The sequence below is a fragment of the Magnolia sinica genome, chromosome 6, assembly GCF_029962835.1.
Source record: "Magnolia sinica isolate HGM2019 chromosome 6, MsV1, whole genome shotgun sequence".
NCBI lineage: Eukaryota > Viridiplantae > Streptophyta > Magnoliopsida > Magnoliales > Magnoliaceae > Magnolia > Magnolia sinica.
In genome coordinates, this window is record NC_080578.1 from 38,531,099 (window position 1) to 38,549,338 (window position 18,240).

Consider the following 18,240-nt stretch of genomic DNA (forward strand, 5'->3'; position numbering starts at 1 on the left):
CTTTTCCAAACAAACACAAACCCATGTAACTTAAGTACATAATCAAGTAATAAGTAGAAAATATGGGAAAAGAAACTGAAAAGCCCCACAAACACACACTGCTCAGAAACTAAAAAGCCAATTGCCTTCCATGGTTCTCCTCAATATAAACGAAAAGACGTATGATCTGCAAAATGGAGTGCCACATTCATCTAGAGTTATTAAGCAAGTCTAATAAGCCATGTTTAGAAAACCAATAACTAGGCACTGAACATGCCCCACAAGTGTTATATGATTTTTAAATTGGTAAGATTTCACTGTTCTTACCTTTTGCACTCCATCCCTAGTCTCAATGTTGAAATAGAGTCTGTATCTACTTCATTTGAATAGTTAAGGGTGTAAACAGGCCATCCTCTAAAAGCTGGGCTAAGCAAATTAAAATTTTGAATAGTAATGGCCTAACAAGCTAGCCCCAAACAGTTCAAAATCCAGTCCCAAATCCTACATGCGGTGCTTGTGAGGATAAACAAACGAAGTGATCAATAAAGCATTAGATTGAAGCCTGAAGGCAAGAAGAATGAAGCATGTATCGATCTATAAATACTGTTAATTACTTAAGAAGAAAATGTACAAGTAAAACATACCATTCAGAAGAAAAACATCATTGCAAGTGCTGCTAAAATGGATATTGTTGCACCTGATAATGATGCCTCTGTCAAATCTAGGAATTTTCATGTCAATGCGTATGTACACACACACACACACACACACACATATAGATGAAAGATATACATACAATCAGGGTAACCACTAAATAGTAAAATACATAAAGATTACATGTCAGCCAAGAAACTTACTCGGGGTGCATTGGAATGCATTACTGCAATGAATCACAATTATAATCTAATACACATTTTGGAGGATTCTGATTAAAGGCTGCCAAACATGACAGATAATTCAATTCTTGATTTCTTCAATCTTGAACCCTGAGACTCAAAACTCCTTTTCAATTGGTCAGCAAATATAATTGAATTAAAGAGGAGAAAATAAAACATTTGTTGGCTACTTTTAATGACCCACCAAATGGGTTTAAACGATATGCAATTGTGGCAACAGCAAGTCATGCACAAGCAACTACAGGAGCTCCAGAGACAGTAACAACTTCAGCAACTAGATTAGTAGGCAAGGCAACAACATTCTTTGAGTCAACTGTCTGGAGTTGCAAAGCAGTCCAGTGATCAATTACCTACCTTGGGCAATGGTGCACCTATGCATGATGTAACTAACTACATGTGGTCACAGGAACATGTAGGAGGTTAGAGGAAATGGCCGTTGCTGTGTTAGCATATATACAAATGCATGAAATTCTGAAGTCCGTATCAGTTAAATTTTTATAACTTCTTAACCTTGCTCTTCTTTCTATAAAATTAAAACACTCATGAAGAAAGAAAGAAAGAAAGAAAGAAAAAAAGATATCAACCAGAGGTAATCCATGTCGAAAAATGTTGCCATTGACAATCAAAGAGAAAAATGATAAATGCATAAGGAACTTTGGCCTTCTCTTCATTGAATGTAGAATGTTGTCACATTTCTTTTTTAATTAATAGCCTATCTGCTGACAACTAATTGAAGGATTTGGGATTACACATATTGAAGAGTAATTGAAGGATTGGTGTGTTCTATGGGGTATCCAAATTGAGCCAATCATATCAATAGTTTGGATCACTAAACTACATGCTCCATTGTAACTGAAATTAATGGTGATCCTAACCATCTAATCACTAGATAGAAAATGGGCAATCTATATCTATTATACTAGAAAGGTTCCATCATTCTCTGGACTAGCCATTATGTGAGGCTCGGCCTTGATCATCAATTGTTTCCAAAAAATATGCTATGTTTCAATTTAATTAAGAAATGGTATGTAATGTAATGAAAACACCACTTGATGTTAGCATTGGGATTTAATTAAGAAATGGTCAGAAATGGTAATCTTTTTCCTTTTATTTTTGGGACAGATTAGTCAATTTGCATTCAATATATGTGCCTAATATATGTATGCACTTTTATGATATTTGTATGTACTTTTATACCATTTGCTCTAATATTAATCTAATGGAAGAAAGGAGCTATTCAATAGGTGAGAAATTGCTATTTTGATGCAGGGAGCAGGTAAAAGATCTTAAGCCTCTGAAACAGGGGATGCCCAATAAAGTTGAAGAGCGCCCTCGTTCTTCTTCTTTGTATCCTTTATAATTATAAATTGTTTTTTTTTTGTACCCTTATGTATAAAGCATAATGCTGACTGTTCTAAGAAGTGGCTACAAAAATAATAATAACCATCATCATAAACATTGATAGACATAAAGTAAATGGCTGGTGTACAGATTTTACAGGAAACAAAAATCCTTAAATGTCAATCGACACTGGTTCAATTGAGAGATATAAAGAGAGAGAGAGAGAGAGAGAGAGAGAGAGAGAGAGAGAGAGACTTGTAAATGTCAATCGACACTGGATCAATTGAATAGAGGAAGATCGAAAGCCCTAAGTGTACAAAAAAAAATCCTTAAATACCTTGCAAAAAAAAACTTTCCCATTTTCTCCTGTTACAAATTTTACAGAACCCTAAATCCTTTTCCTGTTAGAAATTTTACAGGAAACAAAACCCTAATCTGTGTATTTGAAGATTTAGAAATAAAAACTTAAAATCAAACTTAGAATATATGGTGAGAGAAATGGGTACCTGGTCAGAGAGGAGAGACGGAGAAGAGGTGAAGGGGGTGCGTCGCTCAAGGGTTGCAGTCGAGAGGGAGAGGGAATGAGAGAGGGAGAGGGAGAGGGAGAGGGAGAGGGAGCGACAGAGGGAGGTAGGGGTTAGGCTCGAGAGGGAGAGGGAGAGGGAGAGTGGAGTGAGAGAGAGAGCGCAAGAGAGAGAAAAGGGATGCGCGGACTTGGGTTTTTTTCCCCAGAGTGGAGGGAGAGAAATTTTAGAATGTTTCGTTTGAGGGGGAAGGAAAAAAAGGGCAGCGCGCGGGCTGAGTTTCTGCATTTTTTCTGCTACGATTTCAGACCGTAGCTAAAATCCCATTAGCCGTAGCCGTTGTTGCATCCTTCACGGCCCCTCTGCATTTACACGTTTGACGGGTTCTGGACGGACGGTCCAATCAGGAGCTTTGTGGGGTCTATCATGATGCATTTGATAAATCCACTCCGTCCATTAATTTTGTAAATTTTTTTTTATAGAGAATGGCCCAAAAATCTAGGCAAATTGAAGGGCTAATTGAACCACACCATCAATCAATGGTATGTATATAATCTCCACTGCTTCCTACCGTGTGGTCCACTTGAGCCTTTGATCTAGTTCCTTTTTTAAGATCTTGCCCTAAAATTGTAACGCCCTGAAATTCGGGGGTCGAGCATAACTCAGCTCCCAAGTTCCAAAACATCACTTATGCAACATATTGAATGATGGATGTATGTTGTCTGTAAGAGTGCATAAAACATGGAATAGATTAAGCCAAACTGTAAATATAATTCAGGGATAAGTGAAGAACGCAAGCGGAAGACTTATAAAAATATATGTGTACATTTGCAAATCCCTGAAAAACATATACATACCAGGTCGTTTTACAAGTGTTACTATCAAAATTACAAGTATCAAGTTACACTATTTAATTCCTAAAAGAAATCCTAGCATCCCGCGCATCAGAACAAGGCTCACTAGAACCCGTCTGAAAACTGCATGAAAGAAAATGCAGCCTCATCATCATCAAACTCCGGCTCTGCCTCAGGAGCCGCATCAACATCTGCAACATCAGCAACTAAGACAGAGTCTGGTGGGTGTTTAAACACCGCCCCAGAATGTGGAGTGAGTGATCAACTCAGTGGAACAATAAAGCACAGGTTAACATGTTATCAATTCAATCAAGTAGTAATGATAAAGCAGAACAATCAAACATGTCCATGTCCTAAGTACTCTTGTTAATGCAAGGATGTATGCAGAATGATGCGTGCCCTTACCTGTACACCCTCAGCGTCTTCATCTTACGTTATGCATGACATCGCCTTAAAATGCGCCACGTCTACTAAGCACATGCAAATGCGGTACATGAACATGATTACCAAGTTGTTATTAGTCCTTTTCATACAGCAGGATTGGGAAGCTAAGGTACCTTCCTCATATCACTATCCAAACAGTGATCCAATCTAGGGTCGTCAGTCCTAGACAATCTCATACGATCATATGGTTTTAGGTCGTTGTAAAGGGCTCGTCACCAATCAATGCACGCCTATCATACCTTCGTTACTACACTAAGGCTCGTCACCTCAATGCGGTATCCAGGCATGCTCGAGGTCACTACAAAGGGCTCGTCACCAATCAATGTAGGTCGACAGCACGAATATAGTGTCCCATACCACCATAATCGGCTTACGAGTTTGGTTATTCACTGGTCACTACGGGGAGGCTCGTCACCCCAGCGTAGGCCGACAACTCGACCACGGTGTCCCATACCACCATGTCCGGCTCATGAGTCTTAGCGGATCAAGGTACCAAGGTTAATAGGATTTCATTGGTAAGTTCAGTACCCTAGATTCAAACGATAGCGTCCATACATGGTGAACATACATCGAATAATCAGGTTACTTGACGAACTCGACTAGCATGAGCGCACATTAGGTTGAACGACATAGAGTGCGCAAACACTCCGTGTGGCCAAACCACTGCCGACAACTCTAATATGACTCGGGTTCGTCTAATCACGTCCTATGTGGCGAAAGCAGCCTCAGCCACAATCTCAAGGCTGATTACCGATTTCCTGGACTATTCATAGTCCCAAACACATTCCACTACAACAGATGTTCATATCGACAATTTAAAATAGTAATGAAACAACAACTCAAATCATGTGGTACATAAGCAATTGAAGAATATCAACTCAACATGGATTTTCACATAAGTAAAACTTGAAATGAAACAACAGGGAATATGACTTGCATGAAGGAAAACATACACGCTAATAGGAGAGTTGAGAATCGCTTCTCAACGCTCGTACTAGGTTGATATATTACCCTTTAGATCATTCAGACATTTCTACAAACACTTAGAATACATAATACAACATACATGATGTATGTTGAAATACACGCATTTGGACAATTCCTTTTGCCAAGGAGTTGTCACACATACATCTAGTATAAATACACGACAAATAATCATGGCAAACACATGTGCATATTTTATACGTATATGGTACTTTATACATATACATAGAATACACAAATCTCAATATAACACATGCATATCAGGAACGCAAACATAACATTTGGCATATGAAATCTCATCCATAACAAGAATAAACCATTAACTAACATTGAAAGCCTTGAAAACCATAACCTATACAATTAAAGTCCGCACCTTAAGCCAGAAAAGAACACCGAACTGATTTCAGACGATATGTCTTCGTCAACGGCGACAGAACAACCTAAGGCAAGAAAAGAAATGAGCTACAATAACACATAGACTCATCTAAGCTCTAAAACAGGTTAGGGTTAGGTTAACTTACCCAAGGATGAACTCAGAATCGCCGGAATAACGATTCCAAAGTGAAGGTTAAAGGATGAAGAAGAACAGGAAAGAATCTAAGATGATTCACCAACTTTCTCTCTCACTTTCTCTCTCTTTTCCTCTCTCTTTCTTAGCTAGGGTTAGGAAATTCGTATGGAAAAGAGAGCTAGGGTTTTAAGGTCTATATATAGGCCTAACATCGATTGAAATAACCCCAGGGCCAAGGTATACTTAGGTTATAACCAAAGCAAGCTTCTCTCGATCCAACGGAGCACTTCTGGTGGGCCTTTTTCCACGAAAGGTCGGACTTAAGCTCACCGACCATGGATCTAGGTCAGGCTGATTTTTCGTACCTACCGGATCTCCAGATCAGCCATAGCGGACTACACTCAATTCAACGGTCATCGAAACTCGATCAGGTCCACAAGCATAAGGACATGCCTGGGCCATCTTCCCTGATCAGAGGGTGAAATTGGGTCAGAATCTAATGGTCAGATTGCTTAAAATCATCGCGCAAGCGACACGACTCAGATTTCATAAAAATACATTTAATTTCTCACCGTTCTCACTCTCTTCACTCCGGACTCAATCAAATCGACCTAGAACATCATCTGGACTTGATTTTTGAGGTGATGGCCAAGTCCAAGCTGGTGACCAATACAGCCTAAGATCATCGCCATCGGACTTACGACGCGCGGTCCAGGTCCGATCCAGATCTTCCAAAAATTCCCAAGAACAACTGGATATAGCGATGAATCCCAGATTTCAGAGTAACATAGTGCTAACTATTCTACAGGTTTTGAGTCATGCAGATCGAATTTAAAGTGATTGATGCAAATTTCACAAACAATAAAGATTAGCACTAATTACCCCAATAAGCTACTAAGGAAAAATAGAGGTAGTACTCGGGTTAAGGCACGAAATTTCCCGGGTCATTACAAAAATGATCTTTCAAAATGTATAGATGTATTAGATGGAGCATAAAGATTTTAATGGGCCTCGTAGAGTTCCTTATAAGGTTGTCACATGGTGTAGGCATGGGTGGTGGCATTAGCTTTTAGCTACGGTTTTATTATTTTTCGCTACGGTTTTAGGCCGTAGCAATAGAGCTACGGTTTATATCTGTAGCTAAAAATCAACATGGTCCGTAGCCTTTGGTCATTTTTTTGGTAGTGGATGTATCTGTTTATCCAAGCCATCCATCCTTTTTCTTAGATTATGTGTTTTCCCTTCATCTGGGTTTGTATAACCTAATCAACAGATTGGATGTGAAATAAACAGTACAGTGGGCCTTATGAGGATTTTAATGGTTGATATCCAATCAATATTGTTTTCTTGTGGTGTGGTCAACCTGAGATTTATATCCCTCTCATTTTTGGTGTAATGCCCTAAAAGAATAAGGCTGAATGTATGAACGAAATGGATGATATGGTGTGGCCCACATAGCACCGACCACCAGCCACAGGGATGGTGACAAGGGGAGTAGCTAATCTGTTCTCGATTAGATACGGGCAGGTTGAGTAGCGAGTCTGGATACTCAACCTGTCAATCCGCGCAGGTTGAGTAGCGAGTCTGGATACTCAACCTGTCAGTAGAAATCCGTGCTCATTTTTCTTTCCCAACGTAAGTTGTGCTTGAGAGAGGAGTCCAGATTCTCAAGACCTCATAAAGGTTATTTTAGTAAGTCATGTTACTCGACTTACACATCCTAATATATGTAGAGATGAATGGTCTTATTGGGCCCACTATAATGTATATATTTTATCCATGCCTTCCATTCATTTTGAAAGATCATTTTAAGGAATGAGCCAAAAAATGAGGCATATTAAAGGCTCATGTGGACCACACCATAGAAAGCAGTGAAATTGAAAACCTACCATTAAAAACCTTTTGGGGCATAAATGTTTTTTGATGTAACTCATTTTTTGGCCCATGACGTTAAATTAAATTCTAAATCCAATGGACGGATTGGATTTGACACATAAATCATGACAGGACCCACGATCCTTATAACATGACAACATCGACCCTTACTATATTACAATCACGAACTACACACGCCACACGTAACCACCTCGACCCCTACAACATGATAACTACGACTCATATAACATTACAACTACGACCCATATAACATGACAACTACGACCCATGACGACCACGACTTGGGTGACAACGACGACCCATATAACATGACAACTACGACCTATGACAATCACGACCAATATAACATGACAACCTCGACCTTTGCTACATGACAATCACAATCCATTCGAAGGGTCGTGGTTCACATGTACAATGGATCGTGGTTTATACACATACATCAGTGTGGCCTCGATGTATGGCCTTAGAAAGTTCCAACAGTGGGACTTTGTTTCCCTCAGTGCAGTCCACTCAGGACTCAGATTTATCTCATTTTTAGCTCATAGCCTGAAATAATATAGAGAAGGTGGTGGACGGTGTGGATTAAACATACACATCAAAGCGGGGTCCACATCACATGGCAACCTCGACCCTTATGAATTGCACACGTCACATTACAATCACGACCCATATAACATGATAACCATGACCAATATAACATGATAACCATGACCCATGACAACCACGACCCATATTACAGGATAACTGCGACCCATATAACAGGACAACTGCGATCCATACAACTGTAACCCATATAATAGGACAACTATGACCCATATAACAGGACAACTGTGACCCATATAACATGACAACTGCGATCCATACAACTGCGACCCATGTAACCTGACAATTGTGACCCATATAACATGACAACTGCGACCCATATAACTGGACAACTACGACCCAAATAATAGGACAACTGTGACCCATATAACAGGATAATTGCAACCCATATAACATGACAACTACGATCCATACAACTGCAAACCATATAACAGGATAACTGCGACCCATATAACATGATAACTGCGACTCATACAACTGAGACCCATATAACAGGACAACTAAGACCCATATAACATGACAACTACGACCCATTAGGGTCGTGGTTTGCATGGGTCGTAGTTGTCATGTTATATGAGTCATGGTTGTCATGTTGTATGGGTTGTGGTTGTCATGTTGTATGTGTAACATTCTGAATTTTCATGGCCAGAGTTCATACTCATGTCTGAAAAAATCAGGTGTTAATAATATATAAACTTAGATGCTTTTGAAAATCGCACTTTTTTTTTTCCATTTAGATCGCATTCAGATACATTCAAAAAGGTAACATTCACAAAAATAAATTTAATTGTATTGATTATATTTCATTAAAGTAAAAGGAATAATCAATGCCTTCTCAAGGGAGGTTTAGTACATTCATCGACTTCACAGCGGAAGTATAAAACTAAATCATAAATTGTCTTCTCATTCTTTCAACATAATCTTCCTTAGGGAGTATGTTCACTCGGTCTTCAATGTGTACTCACATACATAATTTGTACGGTTGGGAGAGGGTCAATGCCCTATTCATAGTGATTGTTATCCTTTAAGATTAATAGTAATTCAAGAGATTCGTAAAACAATGTAAAAGTTCTGATACGTGAAGTACTCCACATTACAAGAGGTATCAATGCATAAGCAATCTATATGAGATGCATGCCTAGCATAGTATATGCCGTGTATCATACATAGCAATCGCCATAATGTGGAATATGATTATAGTTATCTGACTTGCCCTATATCCCATACTACTGAGATTTGCCTACTTGTCCCACGCTTAACATGGTTTTACACGGTTATCCCAAGACGGCCACAACACATGAACCATGTGAATACGCCCCCAGAGATTGGAGGACTATTTGTGACAACCAACCCCCTATAAAAATGAAGTGATGTACTACGTATACAGAACGGCTCACGTACACCAACCAAGACACCATCAACCCGAGAAACATGGAATTACGTGTCGCCCCAGGACCGCTATCAAAAACGTATTATGTCCACGATATTTAATCGATCGCTAGAGGAGGGATTCCCAACATAGTACTTACATCAAGAGAGAATTCCTTAATCTATAGAATGTTAAGAATATCAAGACACCTGCCGAGCTCTTAAGGTAAAATAGGTGAGTGACAATGACCAGCTCGAATAAGAGGCGAGTGACAAAGGTCAACTTAATCGTGAGGAGAGTGGTCAAGGCCAACTCATAATGATTAAAGGTAAGAACAAGGCTTATATCCGTAGCCTCACATAAACTTAAGAAAGCCTCTTACAAAGGATATCATGTAAAAATCTCAAAAAGCCAATACTTGATGATAATAATTTAAAATGAAAACAGAGGAAAAGTAATAGGAATCTGAGAATAGATAAAAAGGCATGTAAAGAACAAGTGTGAAGGCAAGATAACATGCATCAACTCAGTTAAGATAGAAGGCACGTAAAAGGCACGATAAAATAACATGAAGGCATAAAAGGGCAGGATAAATATATCAACTTAAATTAACGTAAGCTTAAAGGATGAAACCCTCACCTTTAAAGTCAAATTGTCCTCATCTGAGTCTAGGTGTTCTTCCATACCCTTTCACATTCAATCTTATCATATACCATAAGATCCACAAGGTTTACCAGGTTAGGATTAAATCTAGGGTTATGTTTATGGCCTAAATATAAGGCTTAACTCTTTCCTATTTCAGAAAAACTTGAATAAAGACATTAGGTATTACATACTTTACCTGAACCTGACCTTGACTCAAACTCAGCGAGTCAACTCAGTCCTCTTCCTCTCTTTCTTTCTTCCTTTCTTCCTTTCTTTCTTTCTTCCTTTCTCTCTCTCTCTCTCTCTCTCTCTCTCTCTCTTTCTCTCTCTCTCTCTTTCTTTCTTTCTTTCTTTCTTTCTTTCTTTTTTCTTGTTGCAACGTCTAGCAAGGTTGTAGGGCCACAAATCCATTTTCAGCCTGATCAGCGGCTTAGCCCGTGTAGCAGCCCTCGCCTGAACTCATTCTCCCCCTCTCTCATTTTCTACTTCATTTACTATTTTTTTCGAGAAGTCAACTGTGGAATTCTTTTATAGAGCATGAAAGCTCCTGGACGTCTAGTGCGTAACCTTACGCAGCAATTCCTGCGCAACCGAAAAAATTGGGTCTCCCTCGTTTTGTTTACCTGATCTCGACAGCTGGGGATTTCTTCAGTGATGATTTCTTTTAGATGGACGTCCCAAATGTCTCTGAGTGGACGTCCTTGGCCCAACCCAAGTTCCTAAACTGATCACGTTCTGATCATATATGTAGACCTCTCACGAAACTGAACCATGTGCACACGTTTTCTGCATGAGAATCAGCAGAACTCTCCTTCTGCTTTATTTCTCTTTCCTTTTGGGAATCTTGGATGTGATCAGAAGTGATCCCCTTTGGTTTTGGAAGGTCAAGATCGCTCTACAAAGTCCATCCCAGATTCTCTTACGCAACGGAATGAATTCTCATTACCCCCCCCCCCTTCATTCACTTGCGGACGGAAGTCGGAAGAAAATTGATTGGCCTTGTGTGTTAGATGGATTGGAAAAGGCCATGGATTGGTCGTTTTTCATCCCTGATCATGATGGATGTTGTTGATCATCCATCTGATCGTCGAAGTGGGCCATCATGCCTTCCAGCGGACGCTATTCATTTACGCGCATCTTGGTCTTCTTAGAGTGGCCTTTGGGTTCTACTTAACGGTGGAGATCACACGAGTCCCGTCGGATTTTCCATCTGGAGGATCTGGACGGCTTAGATCATCCATATTGTTGGTGATTCAGGGACACGGTGTTAACAACGGATGACTGTCCGTTTCCCCTGCGAACGCGGGAGAGGATTCCTCTTCATTTTCAAATTTCTATCGGGTCAAACTAGGTTTGACCCAGCTCTTAGTTCAGTGCACCACTGTTGCATGTGAGTGGTGTATATGTGCTGTAAGTTGGGCCCACCATGATGTTTTCAAATGAATCCACACTGTCCATTTGTTTTCTCTATGAAATTTAAGGGTTGAGACCAAAATGGAAGAATATCCAAAAATTAGGTGACCCAAAACCGAAGTTTAGTGGTTGATCTATCCATTGGGTCATTTCTACAATGATCTAAGTGCTGAATTTCAAAGTGTACAGTTAATTCATGATAGATAGGCTTGACATAAAATTTTACATGAAACGGATCATGGAAACTAGGTGTTCTAGAATTCAAGGGTCTAGGTTAATAGCATTTTTGTAATTAACGCTGATCTAATAGATTTATGAAATCTAATGGGTCTACATGGTCATAGGCATGTTTCTAAACAATTTTTACAAAAGGTTTCACATCCAAATCATTATGGATAAGGGGTTATTAGCCAATTCACTTAGGGAAAGACACATACGTTAAATCACGTAATGGATGGTCTTGTCTTAAAATCAACGGTCAAACAGTTAGATTTGTGTCAGGGCGAGGATGTAAGGTTAGGATAGTTGGATTGGTACCGTACACACGTATTTATTATGTTGAATCTTATGGTAACGCTCGAGAACTTCCGTTGCTCGAGTATCGAAAAGTTCGGGGCGTTACAATCTACCCCCCTTAAATATAATTTCGCTTCCGAAATTTAGTACTTCCATTTTCCGATTCAATTTCCATGCATCTAAGGATTCCTTTCTTCCTGTGTTCGAGGTAATATGAAAAGATGGTTGTAGTGGGTTTGAGCCCGATACCCAGATCCTTCGCCTGTGCGTTAGGGTAATTTGAGATTAACTAGGACTTTAGGATTTGAGTCAAACCGTGTAAATTTTGCATAAGCACGGTTCCATCTACCCATCATCTTGATTGTTCTAAATTCATAGGAATATCACGAAATATCACAGAATCTTTTATTCTTATAAAGGATAATTCTACGTGGCCCATTATGCTTTCGTTGTGTATCCTAATTATTTAAGATGCCACCTAAAATTTAATTGCTTCTATTATTCTCACTGATTCATTATGCTTAAGTCTTCAATGTATTATTCATGTGGTAAATCCATATATGTCTAGGTGTGCATATGATTGGCTACCTGAAACTCGAGACGCTACAACCTACCCCCCTTAAATAAAAATTTCGACCCTGAGATTTGGTAATTGGATTAACCCACGTACCCTTTCTTGATTATGGCTCTATTGCTAGGATTTGAACCCGGGTCGCCTAGGTGAAGGCCAGATATCCTAACCAGACTAGACGACAATGGAGATGAAGTTTTAGATGAAGGTTGATGGAGACCTAAGTGATCTATTTGAAAATTTTTAGAATTTTCGTACATGTCTTATATCTCTAATTAGTGGAGGTTTGCAACTTGTCAGAATTTCGTTGAAATAGTTGTAAATTCTGGTATTATTACGGAAGTCTTTATTCCTATAAGGAAGACTTGTCCTTCCTGGTGTCACTCCTATCTCAGGATGACTTTTAACTCAGGACAAGTTTTATTCAGAATTTTTACGGATTTATTATGGGGGGCACCTAAATTCATAGTTTCTAAATTTCACGTCTAACCTAATGTTTCCAATGGGGAACCAGAATATGGGTTTCTAATTTCTCAACTTTGTATTTCTTTAAGAGTTCAATTGAGTATATGTATCTAATTCATATATGTCCTAATAGCATAAAGTTTATGGTGGTCCACTCCCCTCAGGCCTAGTTAATCTCATTCTCATGCTCTGATACCAACTATAACATCCTGAATTTTCACAGCCAGAGTTCATACTCATGTCTGAGAAAATCAGGTGTTAATAATGTATAAACTTGGATGCTTTTGAAAATCGTACTTTATTTTTATTTTTATTTTTCTATTTGGATCGCATCCAGATACATTCAGAAAGGTAACATTCACAAGAATAAATTCAACTGTATTGATTATATTTCATCAAAGTAAAAAAGAATAATCAATGCCTTCTCAAGGGAAGTTTAGTACATTCATCGAGTTCGTAGCGGAAGTATAAAACTAAATCATAAATTGTCTTCTCATTCTTTCAACATAATCTTCCTTAGGGAGTATGTTCAGTACTCCATCTTCAATCTGTACATCACCTGCATAATCTGTACGGTTAGGAGAGGGTCAACGCCCTACTAATAGTGATGGTTATCCTTTAAGATTAACAGTAATTCAAGAGATTCGTAAAATAATGTAAAGGCAAGTACTCCACACTATAAGAGGTATCAATGTACAAGCAATCTATATGAGATGCATGCCTAACAAAGTATATGTGGTGTATCCTACATAATGATCGCCATAATGTGGAATATGATTATAGTTATCCGACTTGCCCCCCATCCCATAATCCGGAGGTTCGCCAGCGTGTCCCACACTTAACATGGTTTTACACGGTTATCCCAAGACGGCCACAACACATGAACCAGGTGAATACGCCCCTAGAGATTGAAGCAACTATTTACGACAACCAACCCTCCCATAAAAAGGAATTGATGTACCACGTATACAGAATGGCTCACGTACACCAACCAGGACACCATCAACCTGAGAAATAAAGAATTATGTGTCGCCCTAGGGCCGCTACCCAAAACACAATACATCCACGATATTTAATCGATTGCTAGAGGAGGGATTCTCAACATAGTACTTGCATCAAGAGAGAATTCCTTAATCTATGGAAGGTTAAGAATATCAAGATACTTATCGAGCCCTTAAGCTAAAAGAGGTGAGTGACAATAACCATCTCGAATAAGAGGCAAGTGACGAAGGTCAACTCAATCGTGAGGAGAGTGGTTAAGGCCAACTCATGATGATTAAAGGTAAGAGCAAGGCTTATATTTGTAGCCTCACATAAACTCAAGAAAGCCTCTTACAATGGATATCATGTAAAAATCTCAAAAGGCCAACACTTGATGATAACAATTTAAAATGAAAAAAGAGGAAAAGTAATAGGAATATAAGAATAGCTAAAAGGGCATATAAAGGACAAGTGTGAAGGCAAGATAACATGCATCAACTCAGTTAAGATAAAAGGCATGTAAAAGGCGCGATAAAATAACATGAAGGCATAAAAGGGTAGGATAAATATATCAACTTAAATTAGTGTAAGCTTAAAGGATGAAACCCTCACCTTTAAAGTTGAATTGTCCTCATCCGAGTCTAGGTGTTCTTGCATACCCTTTTACATTCAATCTTGTCCTATACCATAAGATCTATAAGGTTTACTAGGTTAGGATTAAATCTAGAGTTATGTTTATAGCCTAGATATAGGGCTTAACTCATTCCTATTTCAGAAAAACTTAAATCAAGACATTAGGTATTACATACTTTACCTGAACCTGACCTCGACTCAAACTCGACGAGTCAACTCAGTCCTCTCTCTCTCTCTCTCTCTCTCTCTCTCTCTCTCTCTCTTTCTTTCTTTCTTTCTTTCTTCCTTTCTTTCTTTCTTCCCTTCTCTCTTTCGTTCATTCTTTCTTTTTTTCTTGCTGCAATGTCCAGCAAGGTTGCTGGGCCATAAATCCATTCATAGCATGATCAGTGGCTTAGCGCGTGTAGCAACCCTCGCCTGAACTCATTCCCCACCCTCCCCCCCTCTCATTTTCTTCTTCCTTTACTGTTTTTTCCTAGAAGTCGACCGTGGAATGCTTTTATAGAGCATGAAAGTTCCCAGACATCTAGTTCGTAACCTTATGCAGTGGGTTTACACAGCAATTCCTGTGCAATTGGAAAAATCGGGTCTCCCTCGTTTTGTTTACCTGATCTTGGCAGCTGGGGATTTCTTTAGTGATGATTTCTTTTAGATAGATGTCCCAGATGTCTTTGAGTGGACGTCCTTGGCCCTACCCAAGTTCCTGAACTGATCACATTCTGATCAGATACGCAGACCTCTCACGAAACTGAACCGTGTGCACATGTTTTCTGCGTGAGAATCGGCGGAACTCTCCTTCCGCTTTATTTCTCTTTCCTTTTGGGAATCTTGGATGTGATCGGAAGTGATCCCCTTTGGTTTTGGAAGGTCAGGATCACTCGACAAAGTCCATCCCAGATTCTCTTACGCAACGGAATGAATTCTCATCGCTGCCCCCTTTCTTTCACTTGCGGATGGAAGTCGGAAGAGAATTCATTGGCCTTGTGTGTTTAATGGATTGGAAAAGGCCATGGATTGGTCGTTTTTCTTCCCTGATCATGATGGATGGTGTTGATCATCCATCTGATCGTCGAAGTGGGCCATCGCGCCTTCCAGCGGAAGCTATTCATTTACGTGTCCAGTGCTGTCCGATCTTGGTCTTCTTGGAGTGGCCTTTGGGTTCTACTTAACGGTGGAGATCACATGAGTCCCATCGGATTTTCCATCCGGAGGATCTAGACGGCTTAGATCATCCATATTGTTGGTGATTCATGGCCACAGTGTTAACAACGGGTGACTGTCCATTTCCCCTGCGAACGTGGGAGAGGATTCCTCTCCGTTTTCAAATTTCTGTCGGGTCAAACTAGGTTTGACCCGACTCTTAGTTCGGTACACCACTGGTGCACATGAGTGGTTTATATGCACTGTAAGTGGGGCCTACTGTGATATTTTCAAATGAATCCACACCGTCCATTTGTTTTGTCTATGAAATTTAAGGGTTGAGACCAAAATAGAAGCATATACAAAGATCAGGTGACCCAAAACTGACGTTTAATGGCTGATATGTCCATTGGGTCATTTCTACAATGATCTAAGTGCTGAATTTCGAAGTGTATGGTTAATTCATGATAGATAGGCTTGATATAAAATTTTACATGAAACGGATTATGGAAACTAGGTGTTCTGGAATTCAAGGGTCTAGGTTAATGTCATTTTTGTAATTAACGCTGATCTAATAGATTTGTGAAATCTAGTAGTTCTACATGGTCGTAGGCACGTTTCTAAACAATTTTTACAAAAGTTTTCACATCCAAATCATTATGGATAAGGGGTTATTAGCCAATTCGCTTAGGGAAAGACAGATACATCAAATCACGTAATGGATAGTCTTGTCTTGAAATCAATGGTCAGACGGTTAGATCTGTGTCAGGGTGAGGATGTAAGGCTAGGATAGTTGGATTGATACCATACACACGTATTTATTATGTGGAATCTTATGGTAATGCTCGAGAACTTCCGATGCTCGAGTATTGAAAAGTTCAGAGCATTACAGTATAGATCATGATTGTCATGTTATATGGATCATGGTTGTCATGTGGACCACCAGATGAAAATAATAGTAATTGGATATCCATCATTAAAATCCACCTAAGGCCCACTGTACTTTTTATTTGACATCCAATCTGTTGATTAGGTCATACAGACATAGACGAAAGGGAAAAAAAAAAAAAAAAAACCAGCTTGATCCAAAACTTTTACGACCCCCAAAAAGTTTTTAGTGGTCTATGCTCATTCAATACTGTTTCTTGTAATGTGGTTGACTTGATATTGGGATATACCTCATTTTTGGTCTCATACCATAAAATGATTTGGAAAAATATGTGGACGGCCTGAATGAAACATATACATCATGGTGGGGCCCACAGAGCACCAAGCACCAGCCATTGGCCGATTGCAGGGGGAGTAGCCAGTTCATCACTTTCTTGGGGTTGTAATAAGAAGGTAACTTCTTATTCACTATCAGACCGTACGACTTCTGAACCAAGGACATGGACATTTTCGTTCAAAACAATATCCAAAAGTTGTCAGAAGGCCACTCTTGAAATATCTAGATCGTAGTACCTTTCAAGATAATTTGACCAAACTTTGAGGTCAGTACGGTCAAATTCCCAAATAACAAATATCAGAATGATCCAAAACTGGGTAGACGTTCGTTCCTCACTGTTTTATGTAGTGTGGTCCAATGGAGCTTCAAAAATGCTTCGATTTTGTGACAGTGCCGTAGAATGATCTCCTAAAATAAAAGGACGGTGTGGATATAACATATATATCATGGCAGACCCTCCGGAACTTTGTGACATCAAAACACCATGGAGGTTGGTGGTGTGTGGCACACCACGCAATCCGTTTCCGGCTACTCGGGCCACGGATTCAGTCAGGTCGGACGTCACCCAGTTCAGTTAGGTCGTGACCTTGGGGCCCACCTTAATGTATTTGTTGTATATCTATGCCGTCCATCTGTTTATCCAGCTCATTTTAGTAAGTTTGCACAAAACTGAATCAGATCAAAATCTCAGGTCGACCGCACCACAGGAAAAGTGGTGTTTGAATGCCTACTATTAAAAACTTTCCCGTGCCCATCGCGATGTTTATTTTCCATCCAACGTGCTCACAGGGTTACAGAAAATAAAATTGCCCCACAAAAAGCTTTTAATGGTCAATCAGCACTGTTTCCCAGGGTGTTCATCCGAGATTTGTATCTGCTTTGGATTTGGGCCTGCATCGTGAAATAAGATGAAACAAAGAAAAGAAAAAGAAAGGATGAATGGCATGGATATGGATACGGATTGGCTACTGCCACCAGCCCCGTGGCTGGTCGTCGGTGCTATGTGGGCCCCACCATGATGTATGTGTTTCATCCACGCCGTTAGTCCTTTTTTACAAATCATTTTATGGCTTAGGTATATAAATCTCAGGTGGACCACACCACAGGAAAACAATATTGATTGGATGTCCACCATTAAAACCCTCCTAAGGACTGTACTGCTTATTTGACATCCAATTTATTAATTAGGTCATACAGATATAATATTAGCTTGATCCAAAACTTTATATCATACAGATATAATATTAGCT